At 51.1% G+C, this 19,497-nt stretch overlaps 1 protein-coding gene across 1 annotated transcript in view; it reads left to right on the forward strand.

Annotated features, from left to right (window-relative positions):
• Nucleotides 1–2,564: 2,564 nt before the first annotated feature.
• LOC144806519 (uncharacterized) overlaps nucleotides 2,565–19,497 on the forward strand; it is a 51,559-nt gene continuing 34,626 nt past the window's right edge. Inside the window, exon 1 of the mRNA XM_078672865.1 lies at nucleotides 2,565–2,664. The gene's annotated coding sequence lies outside the window, so the exon portion shown is untranslated. The remainder of the gene's footprint in view (nucleotides 2,665–19,497) is intronic.

The raw sequence follows: 19,497 nt of genomic DNA on the forward strand, positions 1-19,497 counted from the left end.
TTTCTGACCCCTGCTCTTCTCAAGGACCTGCTTGGGGCCAAGTATGATCTGAACTCCCATTACACAGTGGAGGGCCAGAGGGATACGCTCTGTTGATGCTATAGTAGGGGGCTGTGAGTTGGCCCCCTTTGCTACTCTCATGCATGATTATGGGATGCCACAATCGCATCACTGACGGTACCGACAGCTCATGCAGAGCCTGCCACACATGCTGGGTGCTCCCCCTTACGATCTTGAGTCTGACCCAATGTTGCATTATATCCTGATGTGGAAAGGATTCAAGGACACTATGGTGGAATTGTATGTTACCACTATGGACAGCCTTTTTTCGAGCACCACTGCCAACACTTTATGCTGTTTGTGGGAGCAGAGGCTGTGCCTCTCACTGTCTGAGGAGGACGGACACGACCTTTGGAAAGACCATGGCAGATTCCTCCAGGTGGTCAGGTTGAAATTCAGTTAATTCAAGTTCCTACACCACTGGCACTGGACGCCGGAGTCTATAAAGCACATATGGTTGAGGATTCCAAGTGCTGGAGGTGCGGCACACCGGTCTGTGACATTTGGCATTTCCTGCGGACTGAACAGTACTTTGTGCTACTGGGGCTCCGTTTGGGATACCTTGATGACCAACCTAGGGGTGGCACCGCAATTGAAGGCCCGTCTGACCTTGCTTCACAAAATGTCAGTATTCCAGGATTTAACCCACCACTGTAAGAGTTAGCTGGCTACGGCATTCGTAGTGGGAGTTGTCTTTTTGGTGGCGACCATGGGTCCTGGCACCCTGACTTTTCTTCCTGTTCCCATGTCCCTTCCCCTCCTGTTCCCCCTCATCCTCCTCCCCTGATCATCTGCGGGATCTTCTGAGCCACATCACCTCTATCTAGAGGGGTTATTTCATTTATTGTTTCTCCTGTTATCAATGTCTTCTCACAAGTTCTAGTTTACACAGTATCTTGGACTCTGCTGAATCGATAAACTTCCATCCCTGTAATATGCTCATTGTATATGAAAATCAATAGAGAATTGAGGTATTTAAAAAAAGACACAGGGAGTGGTGTCACTTAACATTTGACTTTGACAATACCAAAGGAAGAGACATTACTGAATTGATAGACATGATCAGAACACATGTAAAGTGATAAAATTACAACCAAGTCTCACTAAAATAGACAATGAATTTAACATTCTACTGAACTGTGTGCAGTACTCATGGTGAAATATGAGAAACGTTTTGCCACCAAAATGCGGGACAGAGGGTCTGCTCTGTGCTGAATAGTCATGTGTGAAGTTCTAGTCTATCCCCATAGTTTGGAAGAATGGGCCAGGTTTGTGTGAGACTTCAGCACGACCTCCAAATGTGTGAGTGTCACTCGTGATGAGTGAGGCTCTGATGTATGCAAGTCCAAATTAATGTCGCTGTCGAGGCACTCAAGGCTTCTTGCATGACAATGCTACAAAGAGTTGACGCACTCACTAACCGGCGTTGTATTGATGACAAGCGTACTATGATTTAGGAGCCTATTTGAAGGACTGGAATATTTTCGAGTAATGAAACGCCCCTCCCCTGTTCTTCAGACCTGTAATACCCACTCATTTTTATGATACAATGTAAACTGTGTGAGAAATTTCTGGTTCATACTTGGTTGCCCTATCTTAGGAATTAATTGTTTCAAAGATAAATTGCTTTATTTTTCGTCAGTGAATCTTTGTTGAGAGAGGGAGGGGGTTACTGTAAACAAAAAAAACAAAGCCTGGAAGAGGCCGCTATCTTAATATTTTAGGAGACGTTGTGCTCTTAAATCAGAAACTCAAAAACCAAATTAGAACCTACAATTCAGTCTTGTTCGAGGATATAAAACTGTATTAAATATAAGAAATAAGCCACAGACACAGGAAAATTAGAAATAAGATGTTCCTTCAATTGTCGCTTTGACACATGACCTATGCCTCGTTGTCACTGATCTGGTGTTTAAAACTCCATGGTATTTACCTCTGTTTACTTTGCTATCTAGCACGTTGAGGATTTGAGAAACTGCAAATAAATTATTTAAAAAGAATAAATAAGCTGTCCAGTTTAATTAGAAAACTGACTGATATTCTGATATATTCTTTGAAATACAGATATATTCATTGAAATACAGACTGCCACTTCCAGTTGTCACCTTTCTGTAAATACTCTTAAGTCCTTTACATCAGTGTTTGGAAGATGCTCATCTTGAGTGAAGCTAAAAATACTTTTCTACAGCAGCAACCAAGTGTGAGGCCCTGTACTTGAACTGTCACCCTTAAAAACATTCACGTCTGTGACATCTGAAATCCGAGGTCTTTACAGGTATAAATGCTTGTTTGTGTGAAATGTATTCACTGCTGGAGCCTGGAGGCGGCGGTTCCGTCATCGGCCACCAGAGGGCGCTCCTCACCTGCTGATGAAACCCACGGAGCTGCACATTGGATGAAAGGGAGAAGGGTTCCCTCTTCCGGGTCAGCGGCGGCAGAGACAGCACCAGCAACAGTGGTGACATCACTTCCGGCCTCTCCTGGTGTATCCAGCCTGCTGCAGAGGAGGAAGGAGCCCTGTCTGTCTGTGCAGCGACCTTCATCTTCGGACCCCAGATCTGCCCCCCCAGGAGGAGGAGAGAGCCTGGACAGGTTTCTGCTCAGGTAGGAGAGCTGCTAACTCACTTGGCTGCAATTTATTAATCCTGGGATCAGATTCCCCCCCCCCCCCTGGCATTCAGGGTGAGGTCAGGAGAGCTCAGCTCTTCCTCCTGCTGAGCATGAGTGGGGAGCGGAGGAGAGGGGGTCAGGCCGGTTCAGAGGTGCAGAGGAGGAGAGGCCTGTCCAGGGGTACAGAGGAGGTGAGGCCTGTCCAGGGGTGCAAGGGAGGTGAGGCCTGTCTTGGGGTGCGGAGGAGGAGAGGCCTGTCCAGGGGTCAGAGGAGGTCAGGCCTGTCCAGGGGGGCAGAGGAGGAGAGGCCTGTCCAAGGGGCAGAGGAGGTGAGGCCTGTCCAGGGGTGCAGAGGAGGTGAGGCCTGTCTTGGGGTGCGGAGGAGGAAAAGCATGTCCAGGGGTGCAGAGGAGGAGAGGCCTGTCCAGGGGTGCAGAGAAGGAGAGGCCTGTCTAGGGGTGCAGAGGAGGAGAGGTCTGTCTAGGGGTGCAGAGGAGGAGAGGCCTGTCCAGAGGAAGGGCCGAGGAGGAGAGGACTGTCCAGGGGTGCAGAGGAGGTGAGACCTGTCCAGGGGTGCAGAGGAGGTGAGGCCTGTCCAGGGGACAGAGGAGGTGAGGTCTGTCCAGGGGGGTACAGAGGAGGTGAGGCTTGTCCAAAGGGTGCAAAGGAGGTGAGGTCTGTCCAGGGGTGGGGAGGAGGTGAGGCCTGTCCAGGGGTGGGGAGGAGGTGAGGCCTGTCCAGGGGGAGCAGAAGAGGTGAGGTCTGTCCAGGGGTGCAGAGGAGGTGAGGCCTGTCCAGGGGGAGCAGAGGAGGAGAGGCCTGTCCAGCGGGAAGGGGAGGTGAGGCCTGTCGAGGGGTGCAGGGGAGGAGATGCCTGTCTAGGGGTGTAGGGGAGGAGAGGCCTGTCCAGGGGTGCAGAGGATGTGAGGCCTGTCCAGGGAGTGCAGAGGAGGAGAGGCCTGTCCAGGGGTGCAGAGCAGGTGAGGCCTGTCCAGGGGGAGCAGAGGAGGAGAGGCCTGTCCAGGGGTGGAGAGGAGGTGAGGCCTGTCCAGGGGTGGAGAGGAGGTGAGGCCTGTCCAGAGGGAGCAGAGGAGGTGAGGTCTGTCCAGGGGGCAGAGGAGATGACGCCTGTCCAGGGGTGCAGAGGAGGTGAGACCTGTCCAGGGGTGCAGAGCAGGTGAGGCCTGTCCAGGGGGAGCAGAGGAGGAGAGGCCTGTCCAGGGGTGGAGAGGAGGTGAGGCCTGTCCAGGGGTGGAGAGGAGGTGAGGCCTGTCCAGAGGGAGCAGAGGAGGTGAGGTCTGTCCAGGGGTGCAGAGGAGGTGAGGCCTGTCCAGGGGGAGCAGAGGAGGAGAGGCCTTTACAGCGGGAAGAGGAGGTGAGGCCTGTCAAGGGGTGCAGGGGAGGAGAGGCCTGTCTAGGGGTGCAGGGGAGGAGAGGCCTGTCCAGGGGTGCAGAGGAGGTGAGGCCTGTCCAGGGGGATGCGGAAGAGGGGAGGCCTGTCCAGCGGGAAGAGGAGGAGAGGTCTGTCCAGGAGGATGCAGAGGAGTGGAGGCGTGTCATCTGCTGGGATAAAACCTGCCCTCTAGGGGTAGGAGGTGAGGCCTGTCCTGTTCACTTGGTATGAAGAATGTGAACCGCCTCACCCGCTGCTCTCACCGCCCAGAGATGCTCCTTTCCAGACATATCATTATATTTTAAGAGCTCATAATCCTAGTTTTTGAAAAGTATCTGGAGTTACCACAGAGCCGCATATGGCTGCTGACAAAGGCACATCTCCTCCATGCATGGAGTTTATTGTTTAAACCACTGTCTTTAGTAAAGTAACCGACTACGCCCCCCAGAATGCCCTTACGTATTACATGAAAGTACAGGCATGGATATTCGGGGGATCACTCTACGGAAATATTTGGTACTTCACAGGGCATGGTGGCAGACAAGAGTAGAACAGTTCATGTGCAAGGGTGTTCATTCTCAGCCTCTTTCTCCAGATTGTGAGTCCAGTGAGATCTGTGATAATACGAATCTCTCTCAAGGAGATTTCACACAGTTTTATTTGTTTCAGGGAGAAATACAATGAAAAACAGGGGGTGCAAGTCCAGCGCCCCAGTCTCTGGTGTCCTTGGATCTCTGTACTGACCCATCCCTGGTCCTGCTAGAGAGGACAAACCAGGTGTTTAGTCTGCCCTCTCTAAGGGAGTGATAGCTGGCTCAGTATCCTGGTCCACCAGGTCCCAGCTCCCATCCTGGTCCTCACAAGGCCCCGGCTCACGTCCTGGTCCTCACAAGGCCCCGGCTCATGTCCCGTTCCTCACAAGGGCCCAGCTCACGTCCTGGTCCTCACAAGGCCCTGGCTCACGTCCTGGTCCACCAGACCCCGGCTCAGGTCCTGGTCTACCAGGCTCACGCTCACGTCCTGGTCCTCACAAGGCCCCGGCTCACATCCTGGTCCACCAGGCCTTGGCTCACATCCTGGTCCCCACAAGGTCCTGGCTTACATCTCGGTCCACCAGGCCCCAGCTCACGTCCTGGTTTACCAGGCTCCAGCTCACGTCATAGTCCTCACAAGGCCCTGGCTCGCGCCCTGGTCCCCACAAGGCCCTGGGTCACGTTGTGGTCCACCAGATCTTAGCTCACGTCCTGGTCTAGCAGGCCCACGCTTACATCCTGGTCCTCACAAGGCCAGGCTCACGTCCTGGTCCACCAGGCTCACATCCTGTTCCACTAGGCCCGGCTCATGTCCTGGTCCAGACAAGGCCCTGGCTCACAACCTGGTCCTTACAAGGCCCTGTCTCACGTCCTGGTCCACACAAGGCCCCGGCTCACGGCCTGGTCCTCACCAGGCCCAAGGTCACATCCTGGTCCTCAGAAGGCCCTGGCTCACGTCCTGGTCCTCACAATGCCCCAGCTCATGTCCTGGTCCTCACAAGGCCCCAGCTTACGTCCTGGTCCTCACAGGGCCCCAGCTCACTTCCTGGTCCTCACAAGGCCCCAGTTCACGTCCTGATCCTCACAAGGCCCCGGGTCACGTCCTGGTCTACCAGGCCCATGTTCACATCCTGGTCCTCACAAGGTCCACAAGGCCCATGCTCACGTCCTGGTCCTCACAAGGCCCCGGCTCATGTCCTGGTCCACCAGGCCTCGGCTCACTTCCTGGTCCTCACAAGTCCCTTGCTCACATCCTGGTCCACCAGGCCCCAGCTCACGTCGTGGTTTACCAGGCTCCAGCTCACATCCTGGTCCTCACAAGGCCCAGGCTTGCGCCCTGGGCCCCACAAGGCCCTGGGTCATGTCATGGTCCACCAGACCCTGACTCAAGTCCTGGTCTACCAGGCCCACGCTTACGTCCTGGTCCTCACAAGACCCGGCTCATGTCCTGGTCCACCAGGATCCAGGCTCACATCCTGTTCCACTAGGCCCCGGCTCATGTCCTGGTCCAGACAAGGCCTTGGCTCACAACCTGGTCCTCACAAGGCCCTGTCTCACGGCCTGATCCTTACCAGGCCCTAGCTCACATCCTGGTCCTCACAAGGCCCTGGCTCATGTCCTGGTCCTCACAACATCCCAGCTCACGTCCTGGTCCTCACAAGGCCCCAACTCACGTCCTGGTCCTCACAAGACCCCAGCTCACTTCCTGGTCCTCACAAGGCCCAAGCTCACGTCCTGGTCCTCACAAGGCCCCAGCTCACGTCCTGGTCTTCACAAGGCACCGGCTCACATCCTGGTCCGCCAGGCCCCGGCTCACATCCTGGTTTACCAGGCTCCAGCTCACGTCATAGTCCTCACAAGGCCCTGGCTCGCGTCCTGGTCCCCACAAGGCCCTGGGTCACGTTGTGGTCCACCAGACCCTAGCTCACGTCCTGGTCTAGCAGGCCCACGCTTACGTCCTGGTCCTCACAAGGCCAGGCTCACGTCCTGGTCCACCAGGCTCCAGGCTCACATCCTGTTCCACTAGGCCCGGCTCATGTCCTGGTCCAGACAAGGCCCTGGCTCACAACCTGGTCCTTACAAGGCCCTGTCTCACGTCCTGGTCCACACAAGGCCCCGGCTCACGGCCTGGTCCTCACCAGGCCCAAGGTAACATCCTGGTCCTCAGAAGGCCCTGGCTCACGTCCTGGTCCTCACAATGCCCCAGCTCATGTCCTGGTCCTCACAAGGCCCCAGCTTACGTCCTGGTCCTCACAGGGCCCCAGCTAACTTCCTGGTCCTCACAAGGCCCCAGTTCACGTCCTGATCCTCACAAGGCCCCGGGTCACGTCCTGGTCCACCAGGCCTACGCTTACGTCCTGGTCCTCACAAGACCCGACTCATGTCCTGGTCCACCAGGATCCAGGCTCACATCCTGTTCCACTAGGCCCCGGCTCATGTCCTGGTCCTCACAACATCCCAGCTCACGTCCTGGTCCTCACAAGGCCCCAACTCACGTCCTGGTCCTCACAAGACCCCAGCTCACTTCCTGGTCCTCACAAGGCCCAAGCTCACGTCCTGGTCCTCACAAGGCCCAAACTCACGTCCTGGTCCTCACCAGGCCCTTGCTTATATCCTGGTCCTCACAAGGCCATGGCTCACGTCCTGGTCCTCACAAGGCCCCAGCTCACGTCCTGGTCTTCACAAGGCACCGGCTCACATCCTGGTCCGCCAGGCCCTGGCTCACATCCTGGTCCTCACAAGGTCCTGGTTCAAGTCCTGGTCTTCACAAGGCAATGGTTAACTTCCTGGTCCTCACAAGGCCCTGACTCAGGTCCTTGTCCTCACAACGCCCTGGCTCACGTCATGGTCCTCACAATGCCCTGGCTCACGTCATGGTCCTCACAAGGCCCTGGCTCACATCCTGGTCCTCACAAGGCCCCAGCTCGTGTCCTGGTCCTCACAAGGCCCTGGCTCATGTCCTGGTCTTCCAAGCCCCTGCTCATGTGCTGGTCCATACCAGGCCCAGGCTCACGTCCTGGTCCTCACTAGACCCCGGCTCACATCCTGGTCATCACTAGGATCCGATTCACGTCCTTGTCCTCACAATGCCCTGGCTCACGTCCTGGTCCTCACAAGGCCCTAGCTCAAGTCCTGGTCCTCACAAGGCAATGGCTCACATCCTGGTCCTCACAAGGCCCCAGCTCACGTCCTGGTCCTCACAAGGCCCTGGCTCATGTCCTGGTCCACCAGACCCCGGCACAAATGCTGGTCCATACTAGGCCCAGGCTCACGTCCTGGTCCTCACAACGCCCTGGCTCACGTCCTGGTCCTCACAAGGCCCTGGCTCAAGTCCTGGTCCTCATAAGGCAATGGCTCACGTCCTGGTCCTCACAAGGCACTGGCTCACGTCCTGGTCCTCACAAGGCCCTGGCTCACATCCTGGTCCACCAGACCCCGGCACAAGTGCTGGTCCATACTAGGCCCAGGCTCACGTCCTGGTCCACCAAGCCCCTGCTCACGTGCTGGTCCATACCAGACCAAGGCTCACATCCTGGTTCTCACAAGGTCCTGGCTCACGTCCTGTCCACCAGGCACTGGCACATATCCTCATCCTCACAAGGCTCAGGCTCATGCTCTGGTCCTTACAAAGCCCCAGCCCACGTCCTGGTCCTCACAAGGCACCGGTTCACATCTTAATCTTCACCAGGCCCTGATCACATCCTCATCCTCACTAGACTCTGGCTCACATCCAGGTCCTCACCAGACTCCGGCTCACATTCGTGTACTCACTAGACTCCGGCTCACGTCCTGGTCCCTACCAGGCTCCGACACATGTCCTGGTCTGCACAAGGCCCGGCTCACGTCCTGGTCCACCAGGCTCCAGGCTCACATCCTGTTCCACTAGGCCCCGGCTCATGTCCTGGTCCAGACAAGGCCCTGGCTCACAACCTGGTCCTCACAAGGCCCCGTCTCACGTCCTGGTCCACACTAGGCCCCGGCTCACGGCCTGGTCCTCACCAGGCCCTAGCTCACATCCTGGTCCTCACAAGGCCCAGGCTCATGTCCTGGTCCTTACAAGGCCCCAACTCATGTCCTGGTCCTCACAAGGCCCCAGCTCACTTCCTGGTCCTCACAAGGCCCCAGCTCACATCCTGGTCCTCACAAGGCCCCAGCTCACGTCCTGGTCTTCACAAGGCACCGGCTCACATCCTGATCCGCCAGGCCCCGGCTCACATCCTGGTCCTCACAAGGCCCTGGCTGAAGTCCTGGTCTTCACAAGGCCCTGGCTAACGTCCTGGTCCTCACAATGCCCTGGCTCATGTCATGGTCCTCACAAGGCCCTGGCTCACATCCTGGTCCTCACAAGGCCCCAGCTCACGTCCTTGTCCTCACAAGGCCCTGGCTCATGTTCTGGTCTACCAAGCCCCTGCTCATGTGTGGTCCATACCAGGCCCAGACTCACGTCCTGGTCCTCACTAGACTCCGGCTCACGCCCTGGTCCTCACTAGGCTCCGGCTCACGTCCTGGTCCTCACAAGGCCCTGGCTCACGTCCTGGTTCTCACAAGGCCCTGGCTCAAGTCCTGGTCCTCACAAGGCAATGGCTCACGTCCTGGTCCTCACAAGGCCCTGGCTTACGTCCTGGTCCATCAGACCCCGGCACACGTGCTGGTCCATACCAGGCCCAGGCTCACTTCCTGGTCCTCACAAGGGCCTGGATTACGTCCTGGTCCTCCCAAGGCCCCGGCTCATGTCCTGGTCCTCCCATGGCCCTGGCTCACGTCCTTGTCCTCACAATGCCTTGGCTCACGTCATGGTCCTCCCAAGGCCCCGGCTCATGTCCTGGTCCTCCCATGGCCCTGGCTCACGTCCTTGTCCTCACAATGCCTTGGCTCACGTCCTGGTCCTCACAAGGCCCTGGCTTACGTCCTGGTCGATCAGACCCCGGCACACGTGCTGGTCCATACCAGGACAAGGCTCACATCCTGGTCCTCACAAGGTCCTGGCTCACGTCCTGTCCACCAGGCCCTGACACATATCCTCATCCTCACAAGGCCCAGGCTAATGTTCTGGGCCTTACAAGGCCCCAACCCACATCCTAGTCCTCACAAGGCCCCGGTTCACATCTTGGTCTTCACAAGGCCCTGATCACATCTTCATCCTCACTAGACTCTGGCTCACAACCAGGTCCTCACCATACTCCAGCTCACATTCGTGTCCTCACTAGACTCCGGCTCACATCCTGGTCCCTACCAGGCTCCGACACATGTCCTGGTCCTCACAAGGCCCGACTCAGGTCTGGGCCCTCACAAGGCCCTGATCACATCCTGGTCCTCACTAGACTCCGGCTCACGTCCTGGTCCTCGCCAGGCCCAGGCTCACGTCCTGGTCCTCACCAGGCTCAGGCTCACGTCCTGGCCCTCACAAGGCCCTGATCACATCCAGGTCCTCACTAGACTCCGGCTCACGTCCTGGTCCTCACCAGGCCCAGGCTCACGTCCTGGTCCTCACCAGGCTCAGGCTCTTGTCCTGGCCCTCACAAGGCCCTGACTCACGTCCTGGTCTTCAACAGGCCCTGATCACATACTCTTCCTCACTAGACTCCGGCTCACGTCCAGGTTCTCACCAGGCCAAGCCGGACAGGGAGATCAATTGGTTGTTGGCCCACAATGCCACCTCAAACAGGAAGCAGACATATGCAAATCAGCTTTAGACTTCTTCCAATAGGGCAGTCCAGCCTGAAGAGCCAATCCAGATCCTTTCTGAACCGGAACACAATCAACCCAAGACTGGTTTCAGCCTATCTGGGCCTTGACTGTAGGGTGCGGCTTCATTCCAGTGGTGCAGCGAGCACGGGACCCACATCTGGTCTCTGACTGTAGGGTGCGACTTGATTCCAGCGGTGCAGCGAGCACGGGACCCACACATGGGCACACCTGGCGTATTTATGAATAAGCAAAATGATGGGTGGAATGTTTGAGTTCATCCCAGGCTCTGGTAATTACTCTGGGACACATCCCAGCCCAACCTTCTTGTTCTTGCCCTCCGTTGCACCCCAGCCTGCAGCCAATCTGAGTGTTTTAGACAACATTACTTCCAGATGTCTGCTCCAGTAGTCACAGCAGTTCTAACTCTAAGGATTGGCCTGTCTCTCTGTTCCTGATGTTCGCCAAACTAACTGAGGCCACGGTGAACAAGCAGCTCACCAAATACCTTGAGTCCCACCAACTTCTGCACAAAGTCCATCCAGGGCTCCAACAGAGCTAAAGCCACGTGGGATATTAGAGACATTATGTATGGGGGTGGGGAGGTGGGGCTCTGATCTGATTAGATCTATCAGAAGCCTTTGATACCATCTCCCACTCCACATTACTACAGAGATTGGAGATGGTAGGTCTTTGGGGAAAGTGCCTGCTTGGTGTTTATCCTTTTTCAAAGATCTGACCCAAGCGGTGACATCAGCTAACTTCAGATCAACCCCTAAGACAATTCCCCCTCCCCCCGGCTGGTTTTGAGCCACAATCTTTTCAATCTTTACATGGCCCACTTGGCCAGCCTGATCAAGTCATTCGATATTACCTCTACTCGATGATACACAGATTATTAGATTAGAAGAAAATATACCTGATCGAGTCATTTGATAATCGATATCACATCTAATCGATGATACACAAATCATTAAATTAGAAGAAAATACGCCTGATGGAGCCATTCAATATCACCTCTACTCGAATGTACACAAATCATTGGTTTAGAATTAAATACAGATAAAATGCTCACTAATTTCAGGAGCTGCCGCCAGGAAGTCGCTGATTGGATGAGCTCAAACTCCCTGGCGCTAAACAGTGGAAAAAACGGAAATAGTGGTATTTGGGACCGGAGCCTCATGTCACAAGGGTGGCGGCCGGTGTCTTTGGGAGCTCTGTCCACCCCATTCCATCAGGTCAGGAAACTGGAAGTTTGGGTGGACTTGCATCTGTTCCTAAAAGGATACATTAAAATCACCTGCTCCACAGGCTTCTGACTGCTGAAAGTATATATAATATACTTCCATTAATCCCGGCTTCATCTAGAAGGGACCTGGTACAGGTTCTGATTCTATCGAGAATGGATTCCTGCATCACCTTATACGTAGGCATATCTGAATATCGCCTACATAGATTGTTGCTGCTACAAAGACAGCAGTTGGGCTGGTTCTAATGTGGTAAATAAATAATTAATTACCGGTACTATTTTTCGATGCATTAACTAAAACAGATAGCTCAATAAATAAGAGGCAGGATCCGGGGTATCTGAATCGAACAGGCTTTAATCAGGCACAAGGGAAGGGACAGGATCGGAACAGCCTGAAATAGAATGGCATGGAATGGCAGCTGCAACGTCTCATTAACATTACATGATATATATAGTAAAACAGTACAATTACATTGCATACAGTAGGCGTAACAAGTGACAAACGTAAGATAAGAACACATGGGCGTAAAAAGAAGGCGTGCACAGGGCGTGCACGTAGACATGTGATGAGAACGTCACAGAAGAGTCATAAATGGGTGGATACATGGAGGGGGCTACCTGGGCAGCTGGAACCTTTAACCTAGTGGTGCGCGAAAACGGGCCATGACGTGTAACTGGGGAGAGCTGGGGGCTCTGACTCCTAGTACTAGAAGAGGAGACTAAAGTCTGAGATGTCAAGACGACATGTACCTATAGCATATCTGGTATCTTGTGTTTGGAGTACATGTTGATAGATTCTAAAAGTTATCAGGGCAAAGGCTACTTGACACTAAGGCTGGTGCATGCATATATTCTTCGTGTATTGCGTGTGCTATGAATCTTCTATGGATATTAATACAGTAATTCTCTTGCATGGAGACAGGAAGACTAGACTATAGCTGAAGATGTTTATGCGGTTCGTTAGCTTAGGAATGTGAAGACGGAGAGCTGAACTGATAACTGTAGGCATAACATATTCTTGGCAGGCAGGCAGAGCCAGGCCGGGCACCGCGCTGCGCGGCAGGAAGTAAGCGAAGGGTCAGGGATGCGGGAGGGGCTGCATCGCTCCTCGGAATGGTTTCAGGAGACTGGAGCTTGAATCTGGCGTTCAGGCCCTTTGAGGCCTAGAAACGGGGACAATTCGATGAATTAACGTGCATAATGTAAAACATTGGCAACATAGGCCTAATACTCGTTGCTTTCACGAGAACTGGAAACTGGCATACTAACGTTGGACACAACTATAATTGCGTCTTTATTCGGTCATAGGGGGATATATGCATATTAATCATGCACATATTACATAGGATGGGGAACACGTAGGCACACATGACAAGGCAAAATTCAATTTTCCTCATTCCCTCCTTGTGCCCTACGTTTCCATCAGGAAACATCAATATTCATGATACCATCTATCATTTCATATAGCATCATTTGCTCGTCTCGAATCTTCTTGGAACGGGACTTTGGACTTGGAATACAAGAGGTAGCGCACAAGCCGCAAATCGCAGGGCCACATTGTAAACATAGGCAACAACTGAATATGATCATTACTGCTATACCCAGGAATGACAATACTTTCCATCACCAGGCAGATATTATATCCCAGAGCCAACCGGACCATGTCCAGGTGCCTGGATTTTGGTGCAACTGATGGGCAATTTTATGAAGTCTGGTTATAGCTGAATAAACAGACGGTGCGTTATTAGGAATGAAAATGCAGCAACTAGATCCGATGACTCTACAAGCTCCGCCCCTATCGGCCAGTATGACGTCAAGAACGAGACGATTTTGGAGCACGACAAATCTCATAGCAGATTGTTCATCAGTTAAGTTACCTAGAGCGGAAGTAGTCTCAGTCACTACTGCTTCAAGGGTTCTGGTTAGCCTACGTATTAACTTACTATTCTGGACAGGACCTATGAAGAAAAAGAAACCTTTATTGAAGTCTTGATACTGTTCTAAGGCAGTTTCAGTTTGATCGACAATTGGGGACTCGACCTCCCTTCTATGTCTAACGTGTACTAGATGTGTATTTCTGTGATAATCGGACGGGGCTAGGAAAACTGGTGGCAGTAGGAAGGCAATGTAACATGTTCCATCCCAATCGAGGGGCAGACGAACATATGCGGTCTGACCACACACAAAATAAGAATGACGTGAGGCTTTGAAAGTAGATTTCCCACTGTCACTATACTCGACCACAGTAGTACAATCACTGTGTCCTACATGTACTGAACCATTCTTTCGGACACATAATTCACCTTTCACTGGTAGAACTGTAATAGCAGGCAAATCTGGAGTAGTCTCGGACTGAACATTCAAAACCATGAAATTCGAGGAATAATTACCTAGATCATATACTTCATTTTCTAGATCTAACCCTGTTCTATGGGAAAGACCTTCCTTGTCTGGGAAACATGTTCTATTCAGAAGGGACATATCGTTTGAGGATGACGTTAACGTGGACCATGCTCCACACGAACCATTGTGTGAAAACGGATAGGGAAAGAGTGGCAGAACTCCCTTCGGTGTCTGGAAAGGGGGGAGTCGACCACACACCCAACAATTAGTGGCATTGCTGGTCTGGTGTGAATAGTGTAACATTCGGATAAAAGTATTATTGCGCATGGCAAGACGATAGGATAACTCGTGAGGAGGCAGTTCACTAAATGTGTGCTCTACTGTAGCATTAGAAAACAAATGTACATGTGAATCAATAGGAGGAAAATATACATGTAAAACATAACTTATGCCTGTAATCGTAAGACTCAGAAATAACATAATTAATAGAGTAACAATGCATCGACTTCGAAGATTCTTTCGATAACGTATTCTCTTAGAGTTTCGACTAACTCTCTCACTATGTGGGTCTATCTCATACATGTCAGGAACCTGTCTAACCGTTTCACCCGAGAGGGACTTAGACAATTAAACTGGCTGACTTACTAGACCTTAATTTGTCTTTATACTCCTGCTGCGGAGTTTTCTCTAACAGGGGAAGTTTAGAGTCAGTATCTGGGCAGTCCTTGAGAACGGGGCAGTCCTTGAGAACGGGGCAGTCCTTGAAAAAAGTCTTTGGACGGGGTCCATGGAATCGTTTTACGTGACTGGAGTGCAACCACCCCGTACGACCCTCCACCTTGATCGCCGTCCTTGTTGTCATCAGAACGAGCTTTGGTTCTTTCCAGCGGGGCTCCAGCGGGCTTGAACGATCAAAATTTCTAATCAACACGAGGTCGCCTGGAATGACCTCGTGTGGTTTCACTTGCGTGTTGTCTGGAAAAGCAGCGGCGACCTGTGAACGACAAGAGAGTAGTGCGGACATCAAGGAAGCCAGGTAATCTGTCAGCATATTACTGTCAACATCGGTAATTGTACGTGGCCTAGGTGTACCCCACATGTTTGGGGGATGACCGAAAACTACCTCGTAAGGGGACAGACCTGAACGGGAGTGAGCGACCATTCTTATGTAAAAAAGGGCGACTGGCAGTGCTACCATCCAATCTACGCCTTTCTCTGCGCATACCTTGGCAATGCGGATTTTCAGGGTCTGATTATGTCTCTCAACGAGACCAGCTGCTTCGGGGTGTCGTACACAGTGGAACTTCCACTGGTACCCTAACAGAAGAGATACTTGTTTCATGAGTTCGGATGAGAATGGCTGGCCGTTATCTGAATACACGACCCTAGGTAAACCATAGCGGGGGAAAAACTCACAAACCAACTGCCTGGCAGTGGTCGCGGCAGTATAATCTGGGACTGGATATGCTTCTGTCCATCTGGACAAAGCGCATACAACTACGAGGACATACTTGAAACCTCGACATCGATCCATCTGAATGTAATCCATCTGGAGGACTTCAAAAGGGTGGTCAGGAGGATGGAATCCACCTTGTTCCACCGGAACACCTTTACCTGGATTGAACTGACAACAGATCATGCAGGTACGCACTTTCTGCTTGGCTGCTGCTCGTAAATGCTTGTTAAACCAAAGGTTCTGAATACTGTCTAGCATGGCTTTCTCTCCTAAATGTGCTGGACTATGTGCGGTGTTAATAATGACTTGAACCATAGAGTCGGGGAGAAACCATGTGACTTTTCCCTTCGTCAACCATCCCTGATCTGTCTGGACCCCTCCTTGTTCAGACCATTTCTTGATTTCATCTGGGGTAGCATGTGACTGGATATCTAATACGTCTTGTGTAGGGTCCTTAACTGTCATACAAGTCGTCTGAACTGGAACGTCTGTCTGTGTCGTGTTAACTGGAATGTCTGGAGTCTGAGCTGTAAGCTTGGCTGTTCGATCTGCCAGGTCGTTACCCTGGGAAATGATGTCAGTGACTTTCGTATGTGCTTTGCACTTCATGATAGCGATAGCTGTCGGTAAATGTATTGCATCTAACAGAGCCTGAATGAGGGGGCCATGCTGAATCTTGGTTCCATGAGAAGTCATGAAACCTCTTTCTTGCCAGAGCACTCCAAAGTCGTGTACGACTCCGAATGCATAACGTGAATCTGTGTATATATTTACTTTCAGGTTCTTCGCTCGTATGCAGGCTTGGGTCAGAGCAACAAGCTCTGCTGCTTGAGCAGACAGGGTGTCAATACGATGTGTTTCTATAACTTCAGCTTCAGTAGTCACTGCATACGCGGCTACTAACTCTCCTGTACTTGTCCTCATACATGAACCATCCACATAAAGTGTCAGGTCGGGATCAGGTAATGCAATGTCTGTCAAGTCTTGTCTTGGCGTTGTCATGGTGTTAACAACTTCCACACAGTCATGTGTGGCAGGATTTGAAGTAACTGAGGGTAACAGTGTAGCGGGATTTAAAATGTTGCAGCGTCTGATTTCTATGTGTGGCTGAAACAATGTCAGTTCATATCCTGTTAAACGTGCAATTGTCAAGTGTTGAGTCTGTGTTCGGTTTAAAAGAACTTCCACGGAGTGTGGAACTTGTACTGTCAGGGAGTGTCCTAACACTATGGAATCACTTTGTCTGATAGCTAGAGCTGTGGCTGCAACTGACTTGAGGCACGCAGGCAGAGCCTGGGCTACTGGGTCTAATGTGCTAGAGAAATAAGCACAGGGCTTGTATTGTCCTGCTTGATCTTGTGTGAGAACAGATAATGCAGTACCGTCACGTTCAGTGACAAAAAGTGTAAAAGGCTTACTGTAGTTTGGTGTTGCTAGAACAGGTGCTTTACATAAAGCTTTCTTTAACTCGTTGAAAACAAGTGTATGTTCCTGGGTCCAAGGGAGGACAGTCAATGTGGCTGCCTCCTGTGTCGTTAACTGTATCAGTGGTTTAGCTAGATATGCATACTGAGGAATCCATTGTCTGCAGTAAGAAGTGAGGCCGATAAAAGCTCGTACCTCCTTCTGAGTCTTGGGCTGTGGAAGATGTGCTATTAACTGGATACGGTCAGGTGTCAACTGCCTACCCCACTTGGACAGTAAGTGTCCAAGGTACACCACTTGCTGGACACAAAATTGCAGTTTCGAAGGGGACACCTTGTGCCCCATCTCGGCCAGGAAATACAAGACTGTAAGTGACGCACGTTCGCAGTCACGTTCAGAACGGGCTGTGATCAATAGATCATCGACATACTGGAGCAGGGCAGTGTCAGTTGGCATGTGAATATTGTCTAGTTGTCTTTTAAGTGCTTGACTGTAAATGCTAGGACTTTCTGTGAAACCTTGAGGAGCTCGTGTGAATTTATAGCTTCTTCCATTTAAACAGAATCCGAAAAGAAACTGGCTGTCTGGATGAATGGGGACACTAAGGAATGCGTTCTTGAGATCAATAACAGTAAAGAACGTAGCTTCGGAATCAATGGCAGTCAATAGGGAAGAAATATCTGGAACCACTGGGTACTGGGGTATGATACATTTATTGAGTTCTCGAAGGTCAATCACTAATCGATAAACTGGAGGTGCATTTGGATCAGTACGTTTTAGAATCGGAATGATAGGAGAATTACATACATTGGAGTCAGTTTCTACAACCACTCCTTGAGCAATGAGCTTGTCAATAATTTTTGATAAGGCTGCTACAGCCTCAGGTGGCAATTTGTACTGTCGGATTCGTGGTAATACAACACCTTGCTTCAGAGTGACACGATATGGTGTAATGTGCATACAACCTACATCAGTTGGACCTTGCGCCGATAAATGCTGTGGTACATTCAATAATCTTGGATCAAAATCACGTAATACATAATGACCTTTAAAATCACGTAAAAACAATCTCACACCTTCTGGGGAGCAGCATATAACTGCTCCTAATTCTTTCAGTGTCTTAATACCTAGTACATTTTCTGGACATGATTTCGTAAGTAACAAGTCTGTAGTTCGGGACAATGGACCAACTTCTAGGGAAACTGGTTTCGATATTTCATTAACAATAGGCTTTCCTGACAATCCAAGGGAAACATTTCTAGAGCCTGAGAGCGGAGCCCCTGGAACCTCGTCATGACTGATGGTAGTCCTACTTGCCCCTGTATCAATCAGAAACTTTCTGTCTTTCCCTAATACTTGACTGTGTACATAGGGACCCTCTTGATCTACAGGAATCTCGATGAGAGGCAAGCCAACCTCCCTCTCTAGGCTGTTTCATGAATACTGCTGATATTCTGGATATTCCGACTGTGCATACTGGTACATCTGCTGTGTAACGTGTTGTGTGGCAGCTATAGGCTGCGGTACTGTAACTGTCTGTTGTGCGTTCTGCGGTGGCTGAGAATTCTGCGAAACTTGTTCTTGCCTAGGAGGACGTGGTCTCTCTTTCGTTTTACCAGTAGCTATGTTGTGTTTCAGAACTGCACACTCGTTTATATAATGACCTGGCTGTTTACAGTAATTGCATGTCCCTTTAACGGGAGCTGCAAAATGACTAGTTTGATTCGGACCCCTCTTCTGACTGTCTTGTGGAACAGACTGTGCAACTAGTACTTTCATTTTCGTGTCTTTCATACGTCTCCTTTCATGTTCCTGCTCCTCCCTAATTCTGTTCTGGTGATATTGTAGCATCTGGAGCATTTGTGACGGAGTATTAGCTTGCCAGGTACTTTCGACTTTCAGTACTCGATTTTTAACTTGTGGTAAAGAATTCTCAACTAGTTTAGTAACAAAAAGATGTGGATACGATTCACTACTTGTTTTCAGACCACTATTAATAATGAAACATTTCTCAAATCTAGAATAAAAATCACTAGTGTCTTCGTCTTGTTTCTGTTTGCAGGCTGAGATGGCATCCCAGTCTTCCTTTTTCGTGGCTAGTAATCTTGGCAAGACTTGTATTAACAACTCGGGCAATGCTTTAGCTTTTTCCCCAAGACCGGTACCTGGAATTCGTGTGTTATCTTCAGTCTCTAATGCGGTCCAATCTATCTTTTTCTCTCCCACCTCCCATTCTTTTTCTTTGAGTTTTTCATATATGCCCGCAGGCAACAGGACCTTTAACATTTTAATGATATCAGGATACGTGTATTCTCCCATACGGAGCATGTCCTTTAATTCACGGTGGAACCCTGCTGGATCTTTATCGTGACAGGGTATTAACTTTTTCATTTCTAGAAGTTCTATTTTCGTGATAGGGGTGTAAACAAATACTCGTTCGAGCTCACCACCCTCTCCTTTAACTGGATGTACTTCTCGCAACGGATTCTGTCTGTCTATGTAGAATGATTTTACTGGGGGTGGAACAGGAACAAAATGTGGATTCAGGAACGTTCTGTATTTGTGGCGCTGTTCTAAAATGACACTAATTAAATCGGTACCTAGACCTTTCCATCTGTTTAGGAGTAACTTGTTCAGTACATCATACAAAGGACCTGGATCAGAATGCTGATCCTCATACAGTGTAATGAGGTGCTGGATCATGTACATACCCACCAGACGCTGCTCGGCTGGGGGCAGTTTC

Source organism: Lissotriton helveticus, chromosome 1_2 (genome assembly GCF_964261635.1).
Source record: "Lissotriton helveticus chromosome 1_2, aLisHel1.1, whole genome shotgun sequence".
Lineage (NCBI taxonomy): Eukaryota > Metazoa > Chordata > Amphibia > Caudata > Salamandridae > Lissotriton > Lissotriton helveticus.